Source organism: Hippocampus bargibanti, linkage group LG19, assembly GCF_051943395.1.
Source record: "Hippocampus bargibanti isolate YZ-2025 linkage group LG19, ASM5194339v1, whole genome shotgun sequence".
NCBI classification, from domain to species: Eukaryota; Metazoa; Chordata; class Actinopteri; order Syngnathiformes; family Syngnathidae; genus Hippocampus; species Hippocampus bargibanti.
Window position 1 is genome coordinate 3,619,889 of NC_142752.1, and position 25,080 is coordinate 3,644,968.

Genomic DNA, 25,080 nt, shown 5'->3' on the forward strand with positions numbered 1-25,080 from the left:
GGCGCAGCTGCAGCAACTTTGATAGCAATTTAGCAACTGAACGAGTGCAATTTATACAAATAGATAGATTCATGTTGCTGAAATTTGAGCAGGAGCAGCAACAACGTCAAATAATCCGGCAAACCGCAGGGCGCTTGTCAGTCCTTCAATACTTTGAAACTTGATGGCATGACGACAAACGGGCTACACTCAAAAATTTTAGGGCCTAAACAAAATCAATGTTACACTGGTACCTCTACTTACGAAATGAATTGATTCAGGAAGAAATTTGGAGTTGTAAGTTGTAAGTCAAGACACGTTTTCAATGTAAATACCCTAATTCGTTCTGAGTTCCCATTAAAATGCATCAAAAATATGTAACAAACACATGTTACACTTAAATAATTACACAATTGAGTTATGCAAATTAAAGAAAAAACACTAAAAATGGTGGTTCAGTTGTGGTGAAAAATAGGGGTCCTCCTCAGCCAATGGCAGGCCAAGAGGAGGCTAGGAAATGAGCAATGGCAGAGCAGCTTTAAGGATGTTGCGTTCAGGCAACTCCGAGCTAGCTGCATTTAGCCAACCTTGCATTTCGTATCTTGAAATGTATTTCGTAAGAACAGTCGTTTCATAACTTGAACATTTTGTAAGAAGAGGTACCACTGTACATTTTATATCATGACCACTACAATAACACGTTGCTATTTAGGAATATTTAGCATTTTATGAATTCGGTCGTGCGAAAAGAGCCAAACTGCTACTTTAACATGCATCGTTTCTCATGTTAAAACTCATCCAAGCCGTATATGGCATGTATACGAAGTAACAGGCGATATTTTTCTATTTGACGAAACAAGCTTGAGCCGTTAAATGTTTGCATTGTGTATTTTGCGTGTGAGCATTGAGGCCAACATGCTGGAGGAAAGAAAAAAGCGGGCTAATCCAGAGGTTTGGCCGAGCCGGGCGGCGTCTTAGCGCGTATCTCTGTAGGAGGTAGCGAGTTGCTTCCTCGGGGGCTCGCCTCCCTAATGGTTTGATTAAGCTCATTGAGCCCCCCATGCACCTCGTCGCTCGCACGGGCTAAAGCTCCATTTAAGGGCAACACAAAGACAGGGCCCCGGGGACGGATCAGGCGTTTTAATTCCGATTTGCGGCCTCTCATCCCACGCGCACTCGTGCACGCACGCGCACTCCACTTAAGCGTACATACACGCACGTACACTCCATCTGTGTGTGTGTGTGCGTGTGTGTGTATGGATGGATGGATGTGCGGGTTGGATGGATGGATGTTTGGGTAGGATGAATGGATGGATGGGTAGGATTGATGGATGGATGGATGGGTGGGTAGGATGGATGGCTGGGTGGGTGGATGAATGGATGGATGAATGGGTAGGATGGGTGGGTTGGTAGATGGGTGGATGGATGGATGGATGGGAGGGTGGGTAGGTGGGTGGATGGGTAGGTAGGGTGGATGGATGAGTAGGATGGGTGGGTGTGATGGATGGATAGATGGGAGGGTGGGTGGATGGATGGATGGATGGATGGATGGATGGATGAGTAGGATGTATGGATGAGTGGGATTGGTGGGCAGGATGGATGGATGGATGATGGATGGGTGGGTGCATGGGTGGGTAGGTCGAGTGGATCGGTGAGTAGGTAGACTGGATGGGTGGGTCGTGTGGATGGATGAATGTTTGCATGGATGGATGCATGGATGGGTGTGGTTATATGGGTGGCCGTGTTTAGGTATATAATTCCCGGGCCGATCGCCTGAAAATTTCAAACAGCAAAACACAGAATGTCCTATTTCTGCACAATGTCATTTTTCTGAAGCATTCATCCCTTTAGACTAATTTGAAATCAAATTTGATTGTCAAGCTGCCATGTATCTCACTGAAAAACCCCTCCCCCCCAAAAAAAAAAAGCTATAGATGTATATACCAATGCTACAAAATGAAGACTTTCGGTGGTTGATAAGCACTGCATACAACCAAAATGGAGCAAATGTGGGGTGATGAATGTAGGTCAGTGCTGGGTGATGGTGTTTGGGGCGCAGTACGGGAGGCCTCGCCGACTGTGATGGCGCCACCGCTGCGATCAAGTGCCTCCGCATCTGCGCATAGTGTCCGTCAAGTATTGTTTTGGGAGGATAAAGGCTTGGTGTACAGCGGCCAGATTTCCCTCCCTGACTCTGCTGCTGGCTGCGATCTAAAGCTACTAAGTAGCAGCTGTCCACCTGGCCAAGGGAAAGCCTGTTAGCCTTCCACACACACATTGCACACCCTCTTGAGAGGAGAAATGCTCCCTGACTACTTGCGGACACTTCCACTTGTGTCTATGTGCGTGTGTGGAAAAGAGGTCCAGATGGTCAGGGGGGTAGAGGGGGTAGCGGCGGCGGTCAGTGTCACCAAGTGAGTGAAGGCGGGCAATGGAAAAGAGCGAACGCAGGCTTGAAAGAGAGGCGAGTGAGAGAATTGGAATCAGAAAGATGAAGGGGACGGCGGCCGGGCCTGAGCCAAGGTGCTAGAGCGGGAAGACCACACGTGAAACGTGAAAACACACTCGTGTGTGTGTGTGTGTGTGTGCACAGACACATTTATTTATTTCGGTTGGTCGGTCGGTCGGTCTGTCTGTTTGTCGGTCGGTCGGTCAGTGTGTTGGTTGGTCTGCCCGTCGGTCGGTCAGATGGTCTGTCGGTCGGACGGTCTGTTGGTCGGTCAGTCGGTCTATCGTCATGTGTGTGCACAGACACATTTATTTATTTCTGTCGGTCTGTCGGTGGGTCTATCGGTCTATTGTCGATCGTCGATCTGTCAATCTATCTCGCTAGCTATCTCGCTATCTAGCTATTTCACTATCTAGCTATTTCGCTATCTAGTTCTCTCACTAGCTAGCTTGCCAACTGTCTAGCTATCGAGCTATTTAGCTATACACACAATTGGCCAATATATACAATCACTAAATTGTAAGTAACGCTCTAAGGTTTAGCATATAATAAATATAGATTATATATAATTATAAAAATCTAATTCCAACTTGATGTGAAATGAAATAGATATTATAATATATTATATAATATATTTTATAATATATTTTCATATTTGTTCATTTCTGTAGGATTTTTTTTTTTGGGGGGGGTGTTGTGCGATGAGCAGGATTCTTTTTTTTTTACATTAATGCATATTTGTACATTATTTATACACATTTTGCATGGAAATTATAATTACATATGATTTTTTTTTTTTTATATATATATTTTTTTATTTTGCTTCAAAAGTAGACACATTTTCAACCGGAGAGAAAATAATTGTCAAAGTGTGACAGGGTGGGGGATAAGCATGGAAAGGAAATTCTTCTATCCAGATGGCAATATTATTATTATTACTAGCCCCCCCCCCCCCCACCCCCCCCCTCCAACCTTTAATTCATTTATTTCATGTCACAGTTGCGCTTTGATCGCTCCTCTCCAATTATTAATGCGCTTTTGCCGCACGCTGCTCTTGAAGTCATCGTTCCAGTCTCTCCTTTGATTGCTCCACCTGATGGGAAAAGCTCTCTTCCAACAACTCGTCCAACCCAATTCCATGTATGAGTTCTTTTTTTTTTTTCCTGGTTGTTGTGTTGGAACATTTGTGCGCACACACACACACACGTGCACGGGGTGTATTGTCTGGATTCTCTCCAGAGGCATTGGCGTGTGTCACTCATCTATTATTGATCAGATGCAACTGCCATCATGGAGTGCACATCATTTAGGGATGTGCCATACTTCTCACTTGCACTCACACACAACACACACACACACACACACACACATTTACACACACACACCCTCAAGTCCAATTTAGCTGGAAAGCGAGCTCATGTCGTAAGCTCACAGTAAGGGCTTTTCATAATTGGAGACATTGCCATTACCACGGCAACACCAATTTCTCCATTTTAGTTGTGTACCCCGCTGTTTGCCAAGATTTAACTTTGTTGCTGATGCTATTCGTTAGCCTGTATGTCGCGTTTTGCATTGTTTGTTAGCATGGAGATACATTGCCTTTTTTTCGTCAATGGATTTGCAGTACTAATCAATTTGGAATTGGCTGGTGACCCTGGCGTGAAACATTTTTCTGAAAAGTCGTTTCACAGGATGATATTTGGCAACTTTTGAAGACTTTTTTTGAAGACTCTTCCAACTGTGATTTGAACAGAAGTCATTGTTTTGTTGGAAGAAAGTATCATGGCGTCAACGTTCTATTTTATAAATCGATCAGAAAGTGTACAATGGGTCCTTCCTGGTCTTTTTACATTATGTTGCTCAACATGAGCTATCGAGCTGGCTATCTAGCTGGCTACCTAGCTAGCTAGCTATTATTTATCTATTAGCTAGCTAGCTAGCTATCTAGTAGTTATCTTGTTGCTCACAAGAGCAGGCCATCTGGCTATCTAGCTAGCGATCTAGCTGGCTACCTACCTAGCTAGCTATTAGTTATCTTTTAGCTATGAATCTATCTATTCGTTATCTATTTAACTAACTAGCTGGCTATCTATTAGCTATCTAGCTAGCAATCTATCTAGCTATCTATCTAGTTGGCTATGTATCTAGCTATCTAGCTGGCTATCTATTAACTGGCTAGCTGACTAGCTTTTTATCTATTTGAGTTATTCCGGGTTGAGTGAACACTGGCGCGTGTGGCTGCCGCTGCTCGCCCACAGAAAAAAACTAATCTTGTGACTGTAAAGTGACCTTGAGAGTTTTGTAAGGTGCTTATAAATGTATTATTATTATTATTAATCATATCAGTGGTTGTTTCATGTATCGGAAATGTAAGAAATGACCATCTATGTGACATCACTGGACCTTGGTACAGGAATGAGCAGGGTTGCACCAGCGTGAGACGTGGGGGACGTATCACCCATTCAACACCCACCCACCCACCCACCCACTCGCTCGCTTGCTTTCCTCTTTTTTTTTTAATCCAAATGCAAGTCACCGTGAAAAATGTGCTGGTCCAATATTTGCACAGAAGTGGTGCTGGGACAGACAGATAACCTATCAGTATTTGAGTTTGGCTTCCCATGCTCCAAATAGCCATCCTCCGCCTGTTTAGCTTATTGATTGGCTTGGCAAGAAACTAGGTCCCCTCAGCAGTGACCAAGGTCATACAACACATGGACTCTGTGCCACCCATACAACACCCCCACCCTCGCCGCCTCACCGCTACTACCCAAAGCCCCTCTTAAACACCACCGCTTTGTTCTTCCTCACGCTTATTTCCCATCCTCATCACATTCACTCAATGATACAAAAGCACAAAGTGAGTGTGAAGACATCTCGGAGGATTGCGGGAGATCTTTGCAACTTCTTTGCAACTTGTTTTTATGTGTACGTCTGTGTGTGATGACTCAGGCGTACGCACCAGAGGCGGCGTCCTGGCCTCTTGTGTGGGAATCAATGAGATTGAATTCTGAAGGTTTTCTCAGGGGCATAAGCACTGCCTGTCAATAGTGCTCTATGTCACAAGTGCATCACAAGTGAAAAGCTCTTGTCCTTCATTGAAAAAACAAAAAAAATAGTTTGATCCAGTCAACAAAGCAGACTGGGTTGAGTGTAGTCAGATAATAAAAAACGTTAATAATAACAATAATAATAAAAGCAATACTACTACTACTACTACTACTACTACTACTAATAATAATAATAATAAAAGCAATACTACTACTACTACTAATAATAATAATTAATAATATTATTATTATACAATTAAAATATATTTTAAGAAATCCTGCTATCTAATGTAATAATAATAATAATAATAACAATAAGTGAAATAAAATAAATATATAAAATAATAAAAAATCATACTACTACTACTAATAATAATTTATATATATATAATTAAATATTAATATAATGTGCTCTAATAATAAAAAAAAAAAATAATAATAATAATAATAATAAATATTATTAACATCCTGCTATATAATGGTATGGTTAATAATAATAATAATTAATAATAATAATGCATTGTAATAATAATAATATATTATTATTATTGATGATAATGGTAATATTAGGAGGAGCAAACACAATAATAATAATAATAACTTATTATTATATAAATAAAATCTATTAAAACTCATGCTATATAATGATATGGTTTATAATAATAATAATAAGAAGAATAAGAAGAAGAAGAAGAATGCACAGTAATAATAATAATAATAAGAAGAAGAAAAAGAAGAATACAGTGATGCCTTGAGTTAAAAAAAATCTGATTTATTTGGGGGGTATTAACAAAATATTTCAACATAAATTCATGGCACAATTAAAGTTACCCACTTGCAAAGCACTCATTTGCACACGTCCACTCTCCAAAACTCACTCACTCACTCGCATTGCACTCATGCGCATCCTGACCCGCATGCACTCATTCAAAATGCAAACGCTCTCTGTCAAATGCACTCTCACTCATTCATAAGCACTCCTTTTGCGACACACTACCCATATGCACACTTTTTGCTCTCTCACACACACACAGTGGGAGGCTTGGCCACAGCTGTGCGTCTTGCAGTCCGATCTGGTGCGCTGCCACCCTGCGCTCGGAGGGCTTTAGGGCCCTGCGGCTGGACCCGAGGCTGCGACCGGGCACGGCTTCAAGTAAACACACAAGACAACAATGTTTTTTTTTTTTTGTCTATGTGTGATTTTTTTTATTTTATTTATTATTGTCTTTTGTATAGCGGCGTTCCTTTCTCCTCCTTGGCCAGCTCCCCCCATCCGTCCATCCATCAGCTCCTCCAGAAGTGAGCCCGTAACAAGGGCGCGTCCATCCATCACCTTTATGAGTTGAGACGACGCACATAAAGGTACACAACACTGTCAAACTCCTTCACAGGTTGTTTGATTTTTTTTTTCAGCCTTTCTCCAAATCCGACTAGATAGTCATCGTGTGAGCAGGGGCTTTGCACTGCTGCGGCCATTTTAGTGTGCCTCGTTGTCAATCAAATCTGATCCCAATTGTGATTTTTTTTTTCTCTCCCTTTTCCTCACCTGACATCAATTCTTGCCGCTCGGTGTTTACTCGTTGTCCTCTTTTCTTGCCATCTATCACTGGCATCACCCCTCTGCAGCTTGCTTCCCTCCCTTCTGCCCTTGTGCCGTTTCTCCTCTGGCTCACCTCTCGTTAAGCTTTGGTGCCACCGCGGTCAGCCACCCACGCCCTGCACACGTCACGTCTAAGGACTTGTTTCTTTTTTTGTTTTTCATTTGGATACTTTTTCAAGTTTAAAATAATCAGTGGCCAGGGTTTTTGCCATTTTTTTCACTCAAATTGCAGGACCCACAGAATATTGAGTTGTAGAACTACATAAATATTCAATACGGCGTTAGAAACCTGTTCTTACATCAGAAAAAATAGTTAATTCCCAAGTTAATATAGTTCTGGAGTTATCTGAGCTTGAAATGGGGGTGGTTGTACAAAATACAATACAATACAATACATACATATTGATTTTTAACAACAGCTGAAGGTGTAACAAAGCGCTAAGATGGACAAAGGGCGAATGATGCCCCCTTGTGGACAGGAATAACATTGCCAGAGGTCTGACCAGTGCTTTATCAGCACACCCCGCAAGAAAAGACTGCCATTCCCGATCAAATGAGTTAATGATGAGCATGTGGGCTTTATTTGTCGGAATGACATATCGGAGTATATAGGAGGAGCAATAATAATAATAATAATTTTATTTATTTTTATTTATTTAGTTGCTTATTTATTTATTTAACCTTTTTTTTTTTTAATGGGCTGGAACGCATCACTGCACTGTTCAATGGAGTTGTTGTTGTTCCATTTGGGTTCTGTTTTTGCAAGGTGGCCAAAAACTGCTTATAAAAATATAAAGAAAAAGATAAAAATAATAAAATAACATTAACAAAATATACAAATAAAAATTTAAATTTTAAAAATGACTTAACTTACACCTCTCACTTGACCACACACACACACACGCGCACACACACAAACACACACACACACACACACACACACACACACAAAGCTCCTCCAGTGATTAACGCCTGCCCAACACAATTCATCGTAAAGACCAAACTCTGCGTGAAGGGCTAAAATAATTGTTTATAATAGCGCCTCGTCCCACTTCACACTGTTTTGGGTGTCAACATAAGAGCCGCTGCTTTGTACTCGGCTAATTTTCTTTCCAGCTGAGTAAATGGTCAAGGATTTATTTTCATTTGCGACATTGTTTCAGGAGATGTCTGTTTTGGAGAGCGGCGACATCCCCTCCCGCCCTAAACTGCCGTCGCCACTCGAGCAACAATAGCTTACACTCCAGAGATGCGGCGTATGAAGTATGTTTATGAGAGCGCTGACGGTATTGTACACCGCACAAGGAACAGGCTTGGGATCTCCTTGACATTCACTCTTGTTTACGACATCACAAGCTTGTTTTCCAATAGATGCTTGCTTGTTTGAATTGCTTTGGATTGGATTAGCCTTTCAGTGGAAAAATTGACATTTCACAGCAGCAAAGTGATTAAAAGGAGTAGGAAAGGAAAGAAAGAAGTAGAAAAACAAAATACAGGAGTTGCTGCAAAGGCACCCACTGTCGCGGCGCCATCTTGAAGTCAAAACAACAAAATTTCCTGTAAATCCGCTTCAATTCCAAGCCGCACATTTTATTAGACCTCCAATGACCGCAGATAGACGCTATCTTCTATAAAATATAAGGAAACGCAAAAAATGTGTGGGATAATGAGCCAGGAGGGTTGTATTGTCATCATGAAATCACCTTAATGGTGTCTGGTTGAGTACTATGCAACTGTATCTGGCTAGCTACCTATTTGCTATCTATTAGCTATCTAGCTGGCTGGCTGGCTATTTATTAGCTTAATAGCTAATAATAATAATAATAATAATAATAATAATAATACATTTAATTTATAAGCGCCTTTCAAAACTCTCAAGGTCACTTTACAGTCACAGGATCAGTTTTTCTGTGGGTGAGCAGCGGCAGCCACATGCACCAGCGTTCACTCAACCCGGAATAACTCGAATAGATAGAAAGTTAGCTGGCTAGCTAATCGATATCTAATAGCTAACTAGCTAGGTAGTCCATTCGGTGAACACGATTTCAATATTGTCGCTGTCGTACTGAGAAATTGTCAGACTAGCTAGCTATCTATTAGCTATCTGTTAGCTAGCTAGCTCACTTTCTATCTATTTGAGTTGCTTCCGGGTCACCTATCTTGTGACTGTAAAGTAACCTGGAGAGTTTTGAAAGATGCTTATAAATGAAATTTATTATTATTATTATTATTATTATTATTATTATTATTATTAACAGTCTGGCAGTGAATGACTTAAGCTACCTAGCTAGCTATCTATTTGCTATCTATTAGCTATCTATTAGCTATCTAGCTGGCTGGCTGGCTATTTATTAGCTTAATAGCTAATAATAATAATAATAATAATAATAATAATAATAATAATAATACATTTAATTTATAAGCGCCTTTCAAAACTCTCAAGGTAACTTTACAGTCACAGGATCAGTTTTTCTGTGGGTGAGCAGCGGCAGCCACATGTACCTTTTTCTGCTCTAGTAAATATCTTTCCATATTTTCTAATAAGTAATAAGTGCTCATTTTAAGCATATAAATCTCAATTTTAAGACAATAATTTTAAAATGTATTAATTATGTTGAGATAAAGTTGCTTGTTTTGCCTCTGTTCTTACTAGTTTTTAAGACCTGTATAGATTTTTGGAAGCTAGATATATATATTTTTTAAGAAATCTACTCAATACAAGTTTACTTGTTCTTGTGGCAGATACACTTCCTTATTTCGAGCAATATTTATTGTATTTTAATCACTTTTTTCACATTTTTGAGGATTGACTTTTTGCCGTGGGTCCTCAAACTGTTCTGTCTGTGCAGTTTGCCTGTTTGTTGATTCCCCTCTCCCCCTTTAGCTCTCTTTCTGGATGGACCTTTATCACCCTCACCCCTCCCTCGACAGCCTCCTCCTTCTGTTGTTTGTGTGGCCATCAGAAATCCAAAAGGACACACAAATATTTGAAAGGGTGATTAAAAATCATTTGGGAAAACAGATTATTGACCCCCCCCCCCCCCAACCCCCGCTCGTGGATGTTAATCAGTCTATAAACAAAAACTGGCTGATCTAAGAAGTCAAAAAGGGTAACAAAAATACACAAAATGAACAGTGTTCGGTTTAGTTTTCTAACATTTTTGCGCCATCGGTACCTCGGGATGGAACATTTATGTCGCTTTGTACAGCAGTTTTTTCGTTTTCTTCAAGTGGCGCTGTTGACCTCACACCAAGACGCTAATCTGTCTAGCGTATAGCATAATAAAAAGACCATGTATAGTAAGCCCCAAAAAACACCATGTATAGTAAGGTGGTTTTAGCCGAAAAAAACAATCATGCATAGTAAGGCTTTTTTTAGCCAAAAAAAATACCATGTATCATACGGCTTTTTCAGCCCCAAAAACGACAATGTATAGTAAGGCGTTTTTAGCCCAGAAAAAAAGACCATGTATAGTCAGGCTTTTTTTGCCCAAAGACGACCATGTATAGTAAGATGTTTTTATCCCAAAGAAAAGAACCCTGTATAGAAGGTGTTTTTAGTCCCAAAAAACAACCATGTATAGTAAGGTGTTTTTAGCCCCAAAAAAAGACCATGTATAGTAAGGCGTTTTTTAACCGAAAAACGACCATGTATTGTAAGGTGTTTTTAGCCGGAAAAAAAACGACCATGTATAGTAACGCGTTTTTAGCCCAAAAACGACCATGTATAGTAAGGCGTTTTTAGCCAAAAACAAGATCATGTATAGGAAGGTGTTTTTAGCCCAAAAAAACATCGATGGATAGTAAGGCGTTTTTAGCCCCAAAAAAGACCATGTACATACAGTAAGGCGTTTTTAGCCCGGAAAAAAGATCATGTATAGTAAGGCTTTTTTTCACCCCAAAAAAAAAACATGTATAGTAAGGCATTTTTAGCCCAAAAAAAGACCATATATCGTCAGGCTTTTTTGGCCCCTAAAAAAGACCATGTATAGATAGGCGTTTTTAGCGCAAAAAAGACCGTGTATAGTAAGACTTTTTAGCCCAAAGAAAGACCATGTATAGGAATTTTTAACCCAAAAAAACGATGTATAGTACGGCTTTTTCTCCGAAAAAAACGACCATGTATAATAAGGCCTTTTTAGCGCAAAAAACGACCATGTATAGTAAGGCTTTTTTAGCGCGAAAAACCACTATGTATCGTAAGGCTTTTTTAGCGCAAAAAACGACCATGTATAGTAAGCCGTTTTTAGCGCAAAAAAGACCATGTATAGTAAGGCGTTTTTAGCGCAAAAAACGACCATGTATAGTAAGACTTTTTTAGCGCAAAAAACGACCATGTATAGTAAGGCCTTTTTCGCGCAAAAAACGACCATGTATAGTAAGGCGTTTTTAGCGCAAAAAAAACGACCATGTATAGTAAGGCGTTTTTAGCGCAAAGAACGACCATGTATAAAGGCTTTTTTAGCACAAAAAACGACCATGTATAGTAAGGCTTTTTTAGCGCAAAAAAGACCATGTATAGAAAGGCATTTTTAGCGCAAAGAACGACCATGTATAGTAAGGCGTTTTTAGCGCAAAAAACGACCATGTATAGTAAGGCGTTTTTAGCGCAATAAAACTACCATGTATAGTAAGGCTTTTTAGTACAAAAAACGACCATGTATAGTAAAGCTTTTTTCGCGCAAAAAAACGACCATGTATAGTAAGGCTTTTTTCGCGCAAAAAAACGACCATGTATAGTAAGGCGTTTTTAGCGCAAAAAAGACCATGTATAGTAAGGCGTTTTTAGCGCAAAAAACGACCATGTATAGTAAGGCTTTTTTAGCGCAAAAAACGACCATGTATAGTAAGGCTTTTTTAGCGCAAAAAACGACCATGTATAGTAAGGCTTTTTAGCGCAAAAAACGACCATGTATAGTAAGGCTTTTTTCGCGAAAAAAAAACGACCATGTATAGTAAGGCTTTTTTCGCGCAAAAAAACGACCATGTATAGTAAGGCTTTTTTAGCGCAAAAAAGACCATGTATAGTAAGGCGTTTTTAGCGCAAAAAAAGACCATGTATAGTAAGGCGTTTTTAGCGCAAAAAACGACCATGTATAGTAAGGCGTTTTTAGCGCAAAAAAACGACCATGTATAGTAAGGCTTTTTAGTGCAAAAAACGACCATGTATAGTAAGGCTTTTTTAGCGCAAAAAACGACCATGTATAGTAAGGCTTTTTTAGCGCAAAAAACGACCATGTATAGTAAGGCTTTTTTAGCGCAAAAAACGACCATGTATAGTAAGGCTTTTTTAGCGCAAAAAAGACCATGTATAGTAAGGTTTTTTTAGCGCAAAAAAAGACCATGTATAGTAAGGCGTTTTTAGCGCAAAAAACGACCATGTATAGTAAGGCTTTTTTCGCGAAAAAAAAACGACCATGTATAGTAAGGCTTTTTTAGCGCAAAAAAACGACCATGTATAGTAAGGCGTTTTTAGCGCAAAAAAGACCATGTATAGTAAGGCGTTTTTAGCGCAAAAAAAGACCATGTATAGTAAGGCGTTTTTAGCGCAAAAAACGACCATGTATAGTAAGGCGTTTTTAGCGCAAAAAACGACCATGTATAGTAAGGCTTTTTAGCGCAAAAAACGACCATGTATAGTAAGGCTTTTTTAGTGCAAAAACGACCATGTATAGTAAGGCTTTTTAGTGCAAAAAAGACCATGTATAGTAAGGCTTTTTTAGCACAAAAAACGACCATGTATAGTAAGGCTTTTTTAGCGCAAAAAAAGACCATGTATAGTAAGCCTTTTTAGTGCAAAAAACGACCATGTATAGTAAGGCTTTTTTAGCGCAAAAAAACAACCATGTATAGTAAGGCTTTTTTAGCGCAAAAAACGACCATGTATAGTAAGGCGTTTTTAGCGCAAAAAACGACCATGTATAGTAAGGCTTTTTTAGCGCAAAAAAACGACCATGTATAGTAAGGCTTTTTTAGCGAAAAAAAACGACCATGTATAGTAAGGCTTTTTTCGCGCAAAAAAACGACCATGTATAGTAAGGCTTTTTTAGCGCAAAAAACGACCATGTATAGTAAGGCTTTTTTAGCGCAAAAAACGACCATGTATAGTAAGGCTTTTTTAGCGCAAAAAACGACCATGTATAGTAAGGCTTCTTTAGCGCAAAAAAGACCATGTATAGTAAGGCGTTTTTAGCGCAAAAAACGACCATGTATAGTAAGGCGTTTTTAGCGCAAAAAAACGACCATGTATAGTAAGGCTTTTTTTAGCGCAAAAAAGACCATGTATAGTAAGGCTTTTTTAGCGCAAAAAACGACCATGTATAGTAAGGCTTTTTTAGTGCAAGAAACGACCATGTATAGTAAGGCTTTTTTAGTGCAAAAAACGACCATGTATAGTAAGGCTTTTTTAGCGCAAAAAACGACCATGTATAGTAAGGCGTTTTTAGCGCAAAAAAGACCATGTATAGTAAGGCTTCTTTAGCGCAAAAAAGACCATGTATAGTAAGGCGTTTTTAGCGCAAAAAAGACCATGTATAGTAAGGCGTTTTTACCGCAAAAAAGACCATGTATAGTAAGGCGTTTTTAGCGAAAAAACGACCATGTATAGTAAGGCTTTTTTTCGCGCAAAAAACGACCATGTATAGTAAGGCGTTTTTAGCGCAAAAAAACGACCATGTATAGTAAGGCTTTTTTAGCGCAAAAAAGACCATGTATAGTAAGGCGTTTTTAGCGCAAAAAACGACCATGTATAGTAAGGCTTTTTTCGCGCAAAAAAACGACCATGTATAGTAAGGCTTTTTTAGCGCAAAAAACGACCATGTATAGTAAGGCTTTTTTAGCGCAAAAAAGACCATGTATAGTAAGGCGGTTTTAGCGCAAAAAACGACCATGTATAGTAAGGCTTTTTTCGCGCAAAAAACGACCATGTATAGTAAGGCTTTTTTAGCGCAAAAAAGATCATGTATAGTAAGGCGTTTTTAGCGCAAAAAATGACCATGTATAGTAAGGCGTTTTTGAGTGAAAAAACGACCATGTATAGTAAGGCGTTTTTAGCGCAAAAAAACGACCATGTATAGTAAGGTGTTTTTAGCGCAAAAAAACGACCATGTATAGTAAGGCTTTTTTAGCGCAAAAAACGACCATGTATAGTAAGGCTTCTTTAGCGAAAAAAGAACATGTATAGTAAGGCGTTTTTAGCGCAAAAAACGACCATGTATAGTAAGGCGTTTTTAGCGCAAAAAAACGACCATGTATAGTAAGGCTTTTTTAGTGCAAAAAACGACCATGTATAGTAAGGCTTTTTTAGCGCAAAAAACAACCATGTATAGTAAGGCATTTTTAGCGCAAAAAACGACCATGTATAGTAAGGCTTTTTTAGTGCAAAAAAGACCATGTATACTAAGGCTTTTTTAGAGCGAAAAACGACCATGTATAGTAAGGCGTTTTAGGCAGAAAAAAAATCACCATGTATAGTAAGGCTTTTTAGCGCAAAAAACGACCATGTATAGTAAGGCTTTTTTAGCGCAAAAAACGACCATGTATAGTAAGGCTTTTTTAGCAGAAAAAACAACCATGTATAGTAAGGCTTTTTTTGCGCAAAAAACGACCATGTATAGTAAGGCTTTTTTAGCGCAAAAAACGACCATGTATAGTAAGGCTTTTTTAGCGCAAAAAACGACCATGTATAGTAAGGCTTTTTTAGCGCAAAAAACGACCATGTATAGTAAGGCGTTTTTAGCGCAAAAAACGACCATGTATAGTAAGGCGTTTTAGGCAGAAAAAAAATCACCATGTATAGTAAGGCTTTTTAGCGCAAAAAACGACCATGTATAGTAAGGCGTTTTTAGCAGAAAAAAAACGACCATGTATAGTAAGGCTTTTTAGCGCAAAAAACGACCATGTATAGTAAGGCTTTTTTAGCGCAAAAAACGACCATGTATAGTAAGGCTTTTTTAGCGCAAAAAACGACCATGTATAGTAAGGCTTTTTTAGCGCAAAAAACGACCATGTATAGTAAGGCTTTTTAGCGCAAAAAACGACCATGTATAGTAAGGCTTTTTTCGCGAAAAAAAAACGACCATGTATAGTAAGGCTTTTTTAGCGCAAAAAACGACCATGTATAGTAAGGCTTTTTTAGCGCAAAAAAGACCATGTATAGTAAGGCGTTTTTAGCGCAAAAAACGACCATGTATAGTAAGGCGTTTTTAGCGCAAAAAACGACCATGTATAGTAAGGCGTTTTTAGCGCAAAAAAACGACCATGTATAGTAAGGCTTTTTTAGTGCAAAAAACGACCATGTATAGTAAGGCTTTTTTAGCGCAAAAAACGACCATGTATAGTAAGGCTTTTTTAGCGCAAAAAACGACCATGTATAGTAAGGCTTTTTAGTGCAAAAAACGACCATGTATAGTAAGGCTTTTTTAGCGCAAAAAACGACCATGTATAGTAAGGCTTTTTTAGCGCAAAAAACGACCATGTATAGTAAGGCTTTTTTAGTGCAAAAAACGACCATGTATAGTAAGGCTTTTTAGCGCAAAAAACGACCATGTATAGTAAGGCTTTTTTAGCGCAAAAAACGACCATGTATAGTAAGGCTTTTTTAGCACAAAAAACGACCATGTATAGTAAGGCTTTTTTAGCGCAAAAAACGACCATGTATAGTAAGGCTTTTTTAGCACAAAAAACGACCATGTATAGTAAGGCTTTTTTAGCGCAAAAAAAGACCATGTATAGTAAGGCTTTTTTAGTGCAAAAAACGACCATGTATAGTAAGGCTTTTTTAGCGCAAAAAAACAACCATGTATAGTAAGGCTTTTTTAGCGCAAAAAACGACCATGTATAGTAAGGCTTTTTTAGTGCAAAAAACGACCATGTATAGTAAGGCTTTTTTAGCGCAAAAAACGACCATGTATAGTAAGGCGTTTTTAGCGCAAAAAAACGACCATGTATAGTAAGGCTTTTTTTCGCGCAAAAAACGACCATGTATAGTAAGGCGTTTTTAGTGCAAAAAAACGACCATGTATAGTAAGGCTTTTTTCGCGCAAAAAACGACCATGTATAGTAAGGCGTTTTTAGCGCAAAAAACGACCATGTATAGTAAGGCTTTTTTAGCGCAAAAAAGACCATGTATAGTAAGGCTTTTTTAGCGCAAAAAACGACCATGTATAGTAAGGCTTTTTTAGCGCAAAAAACGACCATGTATAGTAAGGCTTTTTTAGCGCAAAAAAGACCATGTATAGTAAGGCTTTTTTAGCGCAAAAAACGACCATGTATAGTAAGGCTTTTTTAGCGCAAAAAACGACCATGTATAGTAAGGCTTTTTATAAAAAACGACCATGTATAGTAAGGCTTTTTTAGCGCAAAAAACGACCATGTATAGTAAGGCTTTTTTAGCGCAAAAAACGACCATGTATAGTAAGGCTTTTTTAGCGCAAAAAACGACCATGTATAGTAAGGCTTTTTTAGCGCAAAAAACGACCATGTATAGTAAGGCTTTTTTAGCGCAAAAAACGACCATGTATAGTAAGGCTTTTTTAGCGCAAAAAACGACCATGTATAGTAAGGCTTTTTTAGCGCAAAAAACGACCATGTATAGTAAGGCTTTTTTAGCGCAAAAAACGACCATGTATAGTAAGGCTTTTTTAGCGCAAAAAACGACCATGTATAGTAAGGCTTTTTTAGCGCAAAAAACGACCATGTATAGTAAGGCTTTTTTAGCGCAAAAAACGACCATGTATAGTAAGGCTTTTTTAGCGCAAAAAACGACCATGTATAGTAAGGCGTTTTTAGCGCAAAAAACGACCATGTATAGTAAGGCTTTTTTAGCGCAAAAAACGACCATGTATAGTAAGGCTTTTTTAGCGCAAAAAAACGACCATGTATAGTAAGGCTTTTTTAGCGCAAAAAACGACCATGTATAGTAAGGCTTTTTTAGCGCAAAAAACGACCATGTATAGTAAGGCTTTTTTAGCGCAAAAAACGACCATGTATAGTAAGGCTTTTTTAGCGCAAAAAACGACCATGTATAGTAAGGCGTTTTTAGCGCAAAAAACGACCATGTATAGTAAGGCTTTTTTAGCGCAAAAAACGACCATGTATAGTAAGGCTTTTTTAGCGCAAAAAACGACCATGTATAGTAAGGCGTTTTTAGCGCAAAAAACGACCATGTATAGTAAGGCTTTTTTAGCGCAAAAAACGACCATGTATAGTAAGGCTTTTTTAGCGCAAAAAACGACCATGTATAGTAAGGCTTTTTTAGCGCAAAAAACGACCATGTATAGTAAGGCGTTTTTAGCGCAAAAAACGACCATGTATAGTAAGGCTTTTTTAGCGCAAAAAACGACCATGTATAGTAAGGCTTTTTAGCGCAAAAAACGACCATGTATAGTAAGGCTTTTTTAGCGCAAAAAACGACCATGTATAGTAAGGCTTTTTTAGCGCAAAAAACGACCATGTATAGTAAGGCTTTTTTAGCGCAAAAAACGACCATGTATAGTAAGGCTTTTTTAGCGCAAAAAACGACCATGTATAGTAAGGCTTTTTTAGCGCAAAAAACGACCATGTATAGTAAGGCTTTTTTAGCGCAAAAAACGACCATGTATAGTAAGGCTTTTTTAGCGCAAAAAACGACCATGTATAGTAAGGCTTTTTTAGCGCAAAAAACGACCATGTATAGTAAGGCTTTTTTAGCGCAAAAAACGACCATGTATAGTAAGGCTTTTTTAGCGCAAAAAACGACCATGTATAGTAAGGCTTTTTTAGCGCAAAAAACGACCATGTATAGTAAGGCTTTTTTAGCGCAAAAAACGACCATGTATAGTAAGGCTTTTTTAGCGCAAAAAACGACCATGTATAGTAAGGCTTTTTTAGCGCAAAAAACGACCATGTATAGTAAGGCTTTTTTAGCGCAAAAAACGACCATGTATAGTAAGGCTTTTTTAGCGCAAAAAACGACCATGTATAGTAAGGCTTTTTTAGCGCAAAAAACGACCATGTATAGTAAGGCTTTTTTAGCGCAAAAAACGACCATGTATAGTAAGGCTTTTTTAGCGCAAAAAACGACCATGTATAGTAAGGCTTTTTTAGTGCAAAAAACGACCATGTATAGTAAGGCTTCTTTAGCGCAAAAAACGACCATGTATAGTAAGGCTTCTTTAGCGCAAAAAACGACCATGTATAGTAAGGCTTTTTTAGCGCAAAAAACGACCATGTATAGTAAGGCTTTTTTAGCGCAAAAAACGACCATGTATAGTAAGGCTTTTTTAGCGCAAAAAACGACCATGTATAGTAAGGCTTTTTTAGTGCAAAAAACGACCATGTATAGTAAGGCTTTTTTAGTGAAAAAAACGACCATGTATAGTAAGGCTTTTTTAGCGCAAAAAACGACCATGTATAGTAAGGCTTTTTTAGCGCAAAAAACGACCATGTATAGTAAGGCTTTTTTAGCGCAAAAAACGACCATGTATAGTAAGGCTTTTTTAGCGCAAAAAACGACCATGTATAGTAAGGCTTTTTTAGCGCAAAAAAGACCATGTATAGTAAGGCGTTTTTAGCGCAAAAAACGACTATGTATAGCAAGGCGTTTTTAGCGCAAAAAAACGACCATGAAAGGCGTTTTTAGCGCAAAAAACGACTATGTATAGCAAGGCGTTTTTAGCGCAAAAAAACGACCATGTATAGTAAGGCGTTTTTAGCGCAAAAACGACCATGTATAGTAAGGCTTTTTTAGCGCAAAAAAACGACCATGTATAGTAAGGCTTTTTTAGCGCAAAAAACGACCATGTATAGTAAGGCTTTTTTAGCGCAAAAAACGACCATGTATAGTAAGGCTTTTTTAGCGCAAAAAAACGACCATGTATAGTAAGGCTTTTTTAGTGCAAAAAACGACCATGTATAGTAAGGCTTTTTTAGCGCAAAAAACGACCATGTATAGTAAGGCTTTTTTAGTGCAAAAAACGACCATGTATAGTAAGGCTTTTTTAGCGCAAAAAACGACCATGTATAGTAAGGCGTTTTTAGCGCAAAAAAACGACCATGTATAGTAAGGCGTTTTTAGCGCAAAAAACGACCATGTATAGTAAGGCTTTTTTAGCGCAAAAAACGACCATGTATAGTAAGGCTTTTTTAGCGCAAAAAACGACCATGTATAGTAAGGCGTTTTTAGCGCAAAAAAACGACCATGTATAGTAAGGCTTTTTAGTGCAAAAAACGACCATGTATAGTAAGGCTTTTTTAGCGCAAAAAACGACCATGTATAGTAAGGCGTTTTTAGCGCAAAAAAGACCATGTATAGTAAGGCGTTTTTAGCGCAAAAAACGACCATGTATAGTAAGGCTTTTTTAGCGCAAAAAAACGACCATGTATAGTAAGGCTTTTTTAGCGCAAAAAACGACCATGTATAGTAAGGCTTTTTAGCGCAAAAAACGACCATGTATAGTAAGGCTTTTTTAGCGCAAAAAACGACCATGTATAGTAAGGCGTTTTTAGCGCAAAAAACGACCATGTATAGTAAGGCTTTTTTAGCGCAAAAAACGACCATGTATAGTAAGGCTTTTTTGCGCAAAAAACGACCATGTATAGTAAGGCTTTTTAGCGCAAAAAACGACCATGTATAGTAAGGCTTTTTTAGTGCAAAAAACGACCATGTATAGTAAGGCTTTTTTAGCGCAAAAAACGACCATGTATAGTAAGGCTTTTTTAGTGCAAAAAACGACCATGTATAGTAAGGCTTTTTTAGTGAATAAAACGACCATGTATAGTAAGGCTTTTTTAGCGCAAAAAACGACCATGTATAGTAAGGCTTTTTTAGCGCAAAAAACGACCATGTATAGTAAGGCTTTTTTAGCGCAAAAAAACGACCATGTATAGTAAGGCTTTTTTAGCGCAAAAAACGACCATGTATAGTAAGGCTTCTTTAGCGCAAAAAAGACCATGTATAGTAAGGCGTTTTTAGCGCAAAAAACGACCATGTATAGTAAGGCGTTTTTAGCGCAAAAAAACGACCATGTATAGTAAGGCTTTTTAGCGCAAAAAACGACCATGTATAGTAAGGCTTTTTTAGCGCAAAAAACGACCATGTATAGTAAGGCGTTTTTAGCGCAAAAAACGACCATGTATAGTAAGGCTTTTTTAGCGCAAAAAACGACCATGTATAGTAAGGCTTTTTTAGTGAAAAAAACGACCATGTATAGTAAGGCTTTTTTAGCGCAAAAAACGACCATGTATAGTAAGGCTTTTTTAGCGCAAAAAACGACCATGTATAGTAAGGCTTTTTTAGCGCAAAAAACGACCATGTATAGTAAGGCTTTTTTAGCGCAAAAAACGACCATGTATAGTAAGGCTTTTTTAGCGCAAAAAACGACCATGTATAGTAAGGCTTTTTTAGTGAAAAAAACGACCATGTATAGTAAGGCTTTTTTAGCGCAAAAAACGACCATGTATAGTAAGGCTTTTTTAGCGCAAAAAACGACCATGTATAGTAAGGCTTTTTTAGCGCAAAAAAACGACCATGTATAGTAAGGCTTTTTTAGCGCAAAAAAGACCATGTATAGTAAGGCGTTTTTAGCGCAAAAAACGACCATGTATAGTAAGGCGTTTTTAGCGCAAAAAAACGACCATGTATAGTAAGGCATTTTTAGCCGAAAATAACAGCTAAAAAGGCCTGACTTAATTTTGTTTGTTTGGGTGAGAATCGAACCTGCGTTGTCAGCAGGGCAAACCAGGGCATATACCTCTACACTACCAGCACCTGTAACTTCCCATTTACTTCTGTCATAGTTAAGTACAACTAGTAAGGGTCTCAAATAAAAAGTGGGAAAACACCTTGCTCGTCATGGTTTTTTTGGGGGTTTAAAATGCCTTTATACATGGTCGTTTTTTGCGCGAAAAAAGCCTTACTATACATGGTCGTTTTTTTGCGCTAAAAAAGCCTTACTATACATGGTCGTTTTTTGCGCTAAAAAAGCCTTACTATACATGGTAGTTTTTTGCGCTAAAAAGCCTTACTATACATGGTTGTTTTTTGCGCTAAAAAGCCTTACTATACATGGTTGTTTTTTGCGCTAAAAAAGCCCTACTATACATGGTCGTTTTTGGCGCTAAAAAAGCCTTACTATACATGGTCGTTTTTTGCGCTAAAAAAGCCTTACTATACATGGTCGTTTTTTGCGCTAAAAAAGCCTTACTATACATGGTCGTTTTTTGCGCTAAAAAAGCCTTACTATACATGGTCGTTTTTTGCGCTAAAAAGCCTTACTATACATGGTGATTTTTTTTCTGCCTAAAACGCCTTACTATACATGGTCGTTTTTTGCGCTAAAAAGCCTTACTATACATGGTGATTTTTTTTCTGCCTAAAACGCCTTACTATACATGGTCGTTTTTTGCGCTAAAAACGCCTTACTATACATGGTCGTTTTTTGCGCTAAAAAAGCCTTACTATACATGGTCGTTTTTTGCGCTAAAAAAGCCTTACTATACATGGTCGTTTTTTGCGCTAAAAAAGCCTTACTATACATGGTCGTTTTTTGCGCAAAAAAGCCTTACTATACATGGTTGTTTTTTCTGCTAAAAAAGCCTTACTATACATGGTCGTTTTTTGCGCTAAAAAAGCCTTACTATACATGGTCGTTTTTTGCGCTAAAAAGCCTTACTATACATGGTGATTTTTTTTCTGCCTAAAACGCCTTACTATACATAGTCGTTTTTCGCTCTAAAAAAGCCTTAGTATACATGGTCGTTTTTTGCGCTAAAAAAGCCTTACTATACATGGTCGTTTTTTGCGCTAAAAAGCCTTACTATACATGGTCTTTTTTGCGCTAAAAAACCCTTACTATACATGGTTGTTTTTTGCGCTAAAAAAGCCTTACTATACATGGTCGTTTTTTGCGCTAAAAAGCCTTACTATACATGGTCGTTTTTTGCGCTAAAAAAGCCTTACTATACATGGTCGTTTTTTGCGCTAAAAAAGCCTTACTATACATGGTTGTTTTTTGCGCTAAAAAAGCCTTACTATACATGGTCGTTTTTTGCGCTAAAAAAGCCTTACTATACATGGTCGTTTTTTGCGCTAAAAAGCCTTACTATACTTGGTCGTTTTTTGCGCTAAAAAAGCCTTACTATATATGGTTGTTTTTTCCGCTAAAAAAGCCTTACTATACATGGTAGTTTTTTGCTCTAAAAAAGCCTTACTATACATGGTCTTTTTTTGCGCTAAAAAGCCTTACTATACATGGTCGTTTTTTTGCGCTAAAAACGCCTTACTATACATGGTTGTTCTTTCCGCTAAAAAAGCCTTACTATACATGGTAGTTTTTTGCGCTAAAAAAGCCTTACTATACATGGTCGTTTTTTGCGCTAAAACGCCTTACTATACATGGTCGTTTTTTGCACTAAAAACGCCTTACTATACATGGTCGTTTTTTGCGCTAAAAAAGCCTTACTATACATGGTCGTTTTTTGCGCTAAAAAAGCCTTACTATACATGGTCGTTTTTTGCGCTAAAAAAGCCTTACTATACATGGTCGTTTTTTGCGCTAAAAAAGCCTTACTATACATGGTCGTTTTTTGCGCTAAAACGCCTTACTATACATGGTCGTTTTTTGCGCTAAAAAAGCCTTACTATACATGGTTGTTTTTTCTGCTAAAAAAGCATTACTATACATGGACGTTTTTTGCGCTAAAAAAGCCTTACTATACATGGTTGTTCTTTCCGCTAAAAAGCCTTACTATACATGGTAGTTTTTGCGCTAAAAAAGCCTTACTATACATGGTCGTTTTTTGCGCTAAAAAGCCTTACTATACATGGTCGTTTTTTGCGCTAAAAAAGCCTTACTATACATGGTCGTTTTTTGCGCTAAAAAGCCTTACTATACATGGTTGTTTTTTGCGCTAAAAAAGCCTTACTATACATGGACGTTTTTTGCGCTAAAAAAGCCTTACTATACATGGTTGTTCTTTCCGCTAAAAAAGCCTTACTATACATGGTAGTTTTTGCGCTAAAAAAGCCTTACTATACATGGTCGTTTTTTGCGCTAAAAAGCCTTACTATACATGGTCGTTTTTTGCGCTAAAAAAGCCTTACTATACATGGTCGTTTTTTGCGCTAAAAAAGCCTTACTATACATGGTCGTTTTTTGCGCTAAAAAAGCCTTACTATATATACATGGTTGTTTTTTCCGCTAAAAAAGCCTTACTATACATGGTAGTTTTTTGCGCTAAAAAAGCCTTACTATACATGGTCGTTTTTTGCGCTAAAAAAGCCTTACTATACATGGTCGTTTTTTGCGCTAAAAAGCCTTACTATACATGGTGATTTTTTCCGCTAAAAAAGCCTTACTATACATGGTCATTTTTTTGCGCTAAAAAGCCTTACTATACATGGTTGTTTTTTTGCGCTAAAAAGCCTTACTATACATGGTTGTTTTTTCCGCTAAAAAAGCCTTACTATACATGGTCGTTTTTTGCGCTAAAAAAGCCTTACTATACATGGTCGTTTTTTGCGCTAAAAACGCCTTACTATACATGGTCGTTTTTTGCGCTAAAAAAGCCTTACTATACATGGTAGTTTTTTGCGCTAAAAAAGCCTTACTATACATGGTCGTTTTTTGCGCTAAAAAAGCCTTACTATACATGGTCGTTTTTTGAGCTAAAAAGCCTTACTATACATGGTCGTTTTTTGCGCTAAAAAAGCCTTACTATACATGGTCGTTTTTTGCGCTAAAAAGCCTTACTATACATGGTCGTTTTTTGCGCTAAAAAAGCCTTACTATACATGTTTGTTTTTTCCGCTAAAAAAGCCTTACTATACATGGTCATTTTTTTGCGCTAAAAAGCCTTACTATACATGGTTGTTTTTTTGCGCTAAAAAGCCTTACTATACATGGTTGTTTTTTCCGCTAAAAAAGCCTTACTATACATGGTTGTTTTTTGCGCTAAAAAAGCCTTACTATACATGGTCGTTTTTTGCGCTAAAAAAGCCTTACTATACATGGTCGTTTTTTGCGCTAAAAAAGCCTTACTATACATGGTCGTTTTTTGCGCTAAAAAAGCCTTACTATACATGGTCGTTTTTTGCGCTAAAAAAGCCTTACTATACATGGTCGTTTTTTGCGCTAAAAAAGCCTTACTATACATGGTCGTTTTTTGCGCTAAAAAAGCCTTACTATACATGGTCGTTTTTTGCGCTAAAAACGCCTTACTATACATGGTCGTTTTTTGCGCTAAAAAAGCCTTACTATACATGGTCGTTTTTTGCGCTAAAAAAGCCTTACTATACATGGTCGTTTTTTGCGCTAAAAAAGCCTTACTATACATGGTCGTTTTTTGCGCTAAAAAGCCTTACTATACATGGTCGTTTTTTGCGCTAAAAAAGCCTTACTATACATGGTCGTTTTTTGCGCTAAAAAAGCCTTACTATACATGGTCATTTTTTGCGCTAAAAAGCCTTACTATACATGGTCGTTTTTTGCGCTAAAAACGCCTTACTATACATGGTCGTTTTTTGCGCTAAAAAAGCCTTACTATACATGGTCGTTTTTTGCGCTAAAAAAGCCTTACTATACATGGTTGTTTTTTGCGCTAAAAAAGCCTTACTATACATGGTAGTTTTTTGCGCTAAAAAAGCCTTACTATACATGGTCGTTTTTTGCGCTAAAAAGCCTTACTATACATGGTCGTTTTTTGCGCTAAAAAAGCCTTACTATACATGGTCGTTTTTTGCGCTAAAAAAGCCTTACTATACATGGTCGTTTTTTGCGCTAAAAAAGCCTTACTATACATGGTCGTTTTTTGCGCTAAAAAAGCCTTACTATACATGGTCGTTTTTTGCGCTAAAAAAGCCTTACTATACATGGTCGTTTTTTGCGCTAAAAAAGCCTTACTATACATGGTGCCTTACTATACATGGTCGTTTTTTGCGCTAAAAAAGCCTTACTATACATGGTCGTTTTTTTTTCTGCCTAAAACGCCTTACTATACATGGTCGTTTTTTGCGCTAAAAACGC

General features: G+C 37.9%; 2 long non-coding RNA genes across 3 annotated transcripts in view; one reads left to right on the forward strand and one right to left on the reverse strand.

Annotated features, from left to right (window-relative positions):
- The window catches only part of LOC148883606 (uncharacterized), a 101,581-nt gene that overhangs the window by 63,210 nt on the left and 13,291 nt on the right, over nt 1–25,080 (forward strand). Inside the window, exons 4-5 of one of the 2 annotated variants that reach the window (XR_016118427.1) lie at nt 6,513–6,631; nt 6,715–9,164. This is a non-coding gene — a long non-coding RNA (uncharacterized LOC148883606). Of the gene's footprint in view, nt 1–6,512; nt 9,165–25,080 lie in introns of those variants that run through there. The other variant, XR_016118426.1, reaches the window with a different exon arrangement.
- The window catches only part of LOC148883608 (uncharacterized), a 50,346-nt gene continuing 31,947 nt past the window's right edge, over nt 6,682–25,080 (reverse strand). The window contains exon 5 of the long non-coding RNA XR_016118428.1: nt 6,682–6,811. This is a non-coding gene — a long non-coding RNA (uncharacterized LOC148883608). The remainder of the gene's footprint in view (nt 6,812–25,080) is intronic.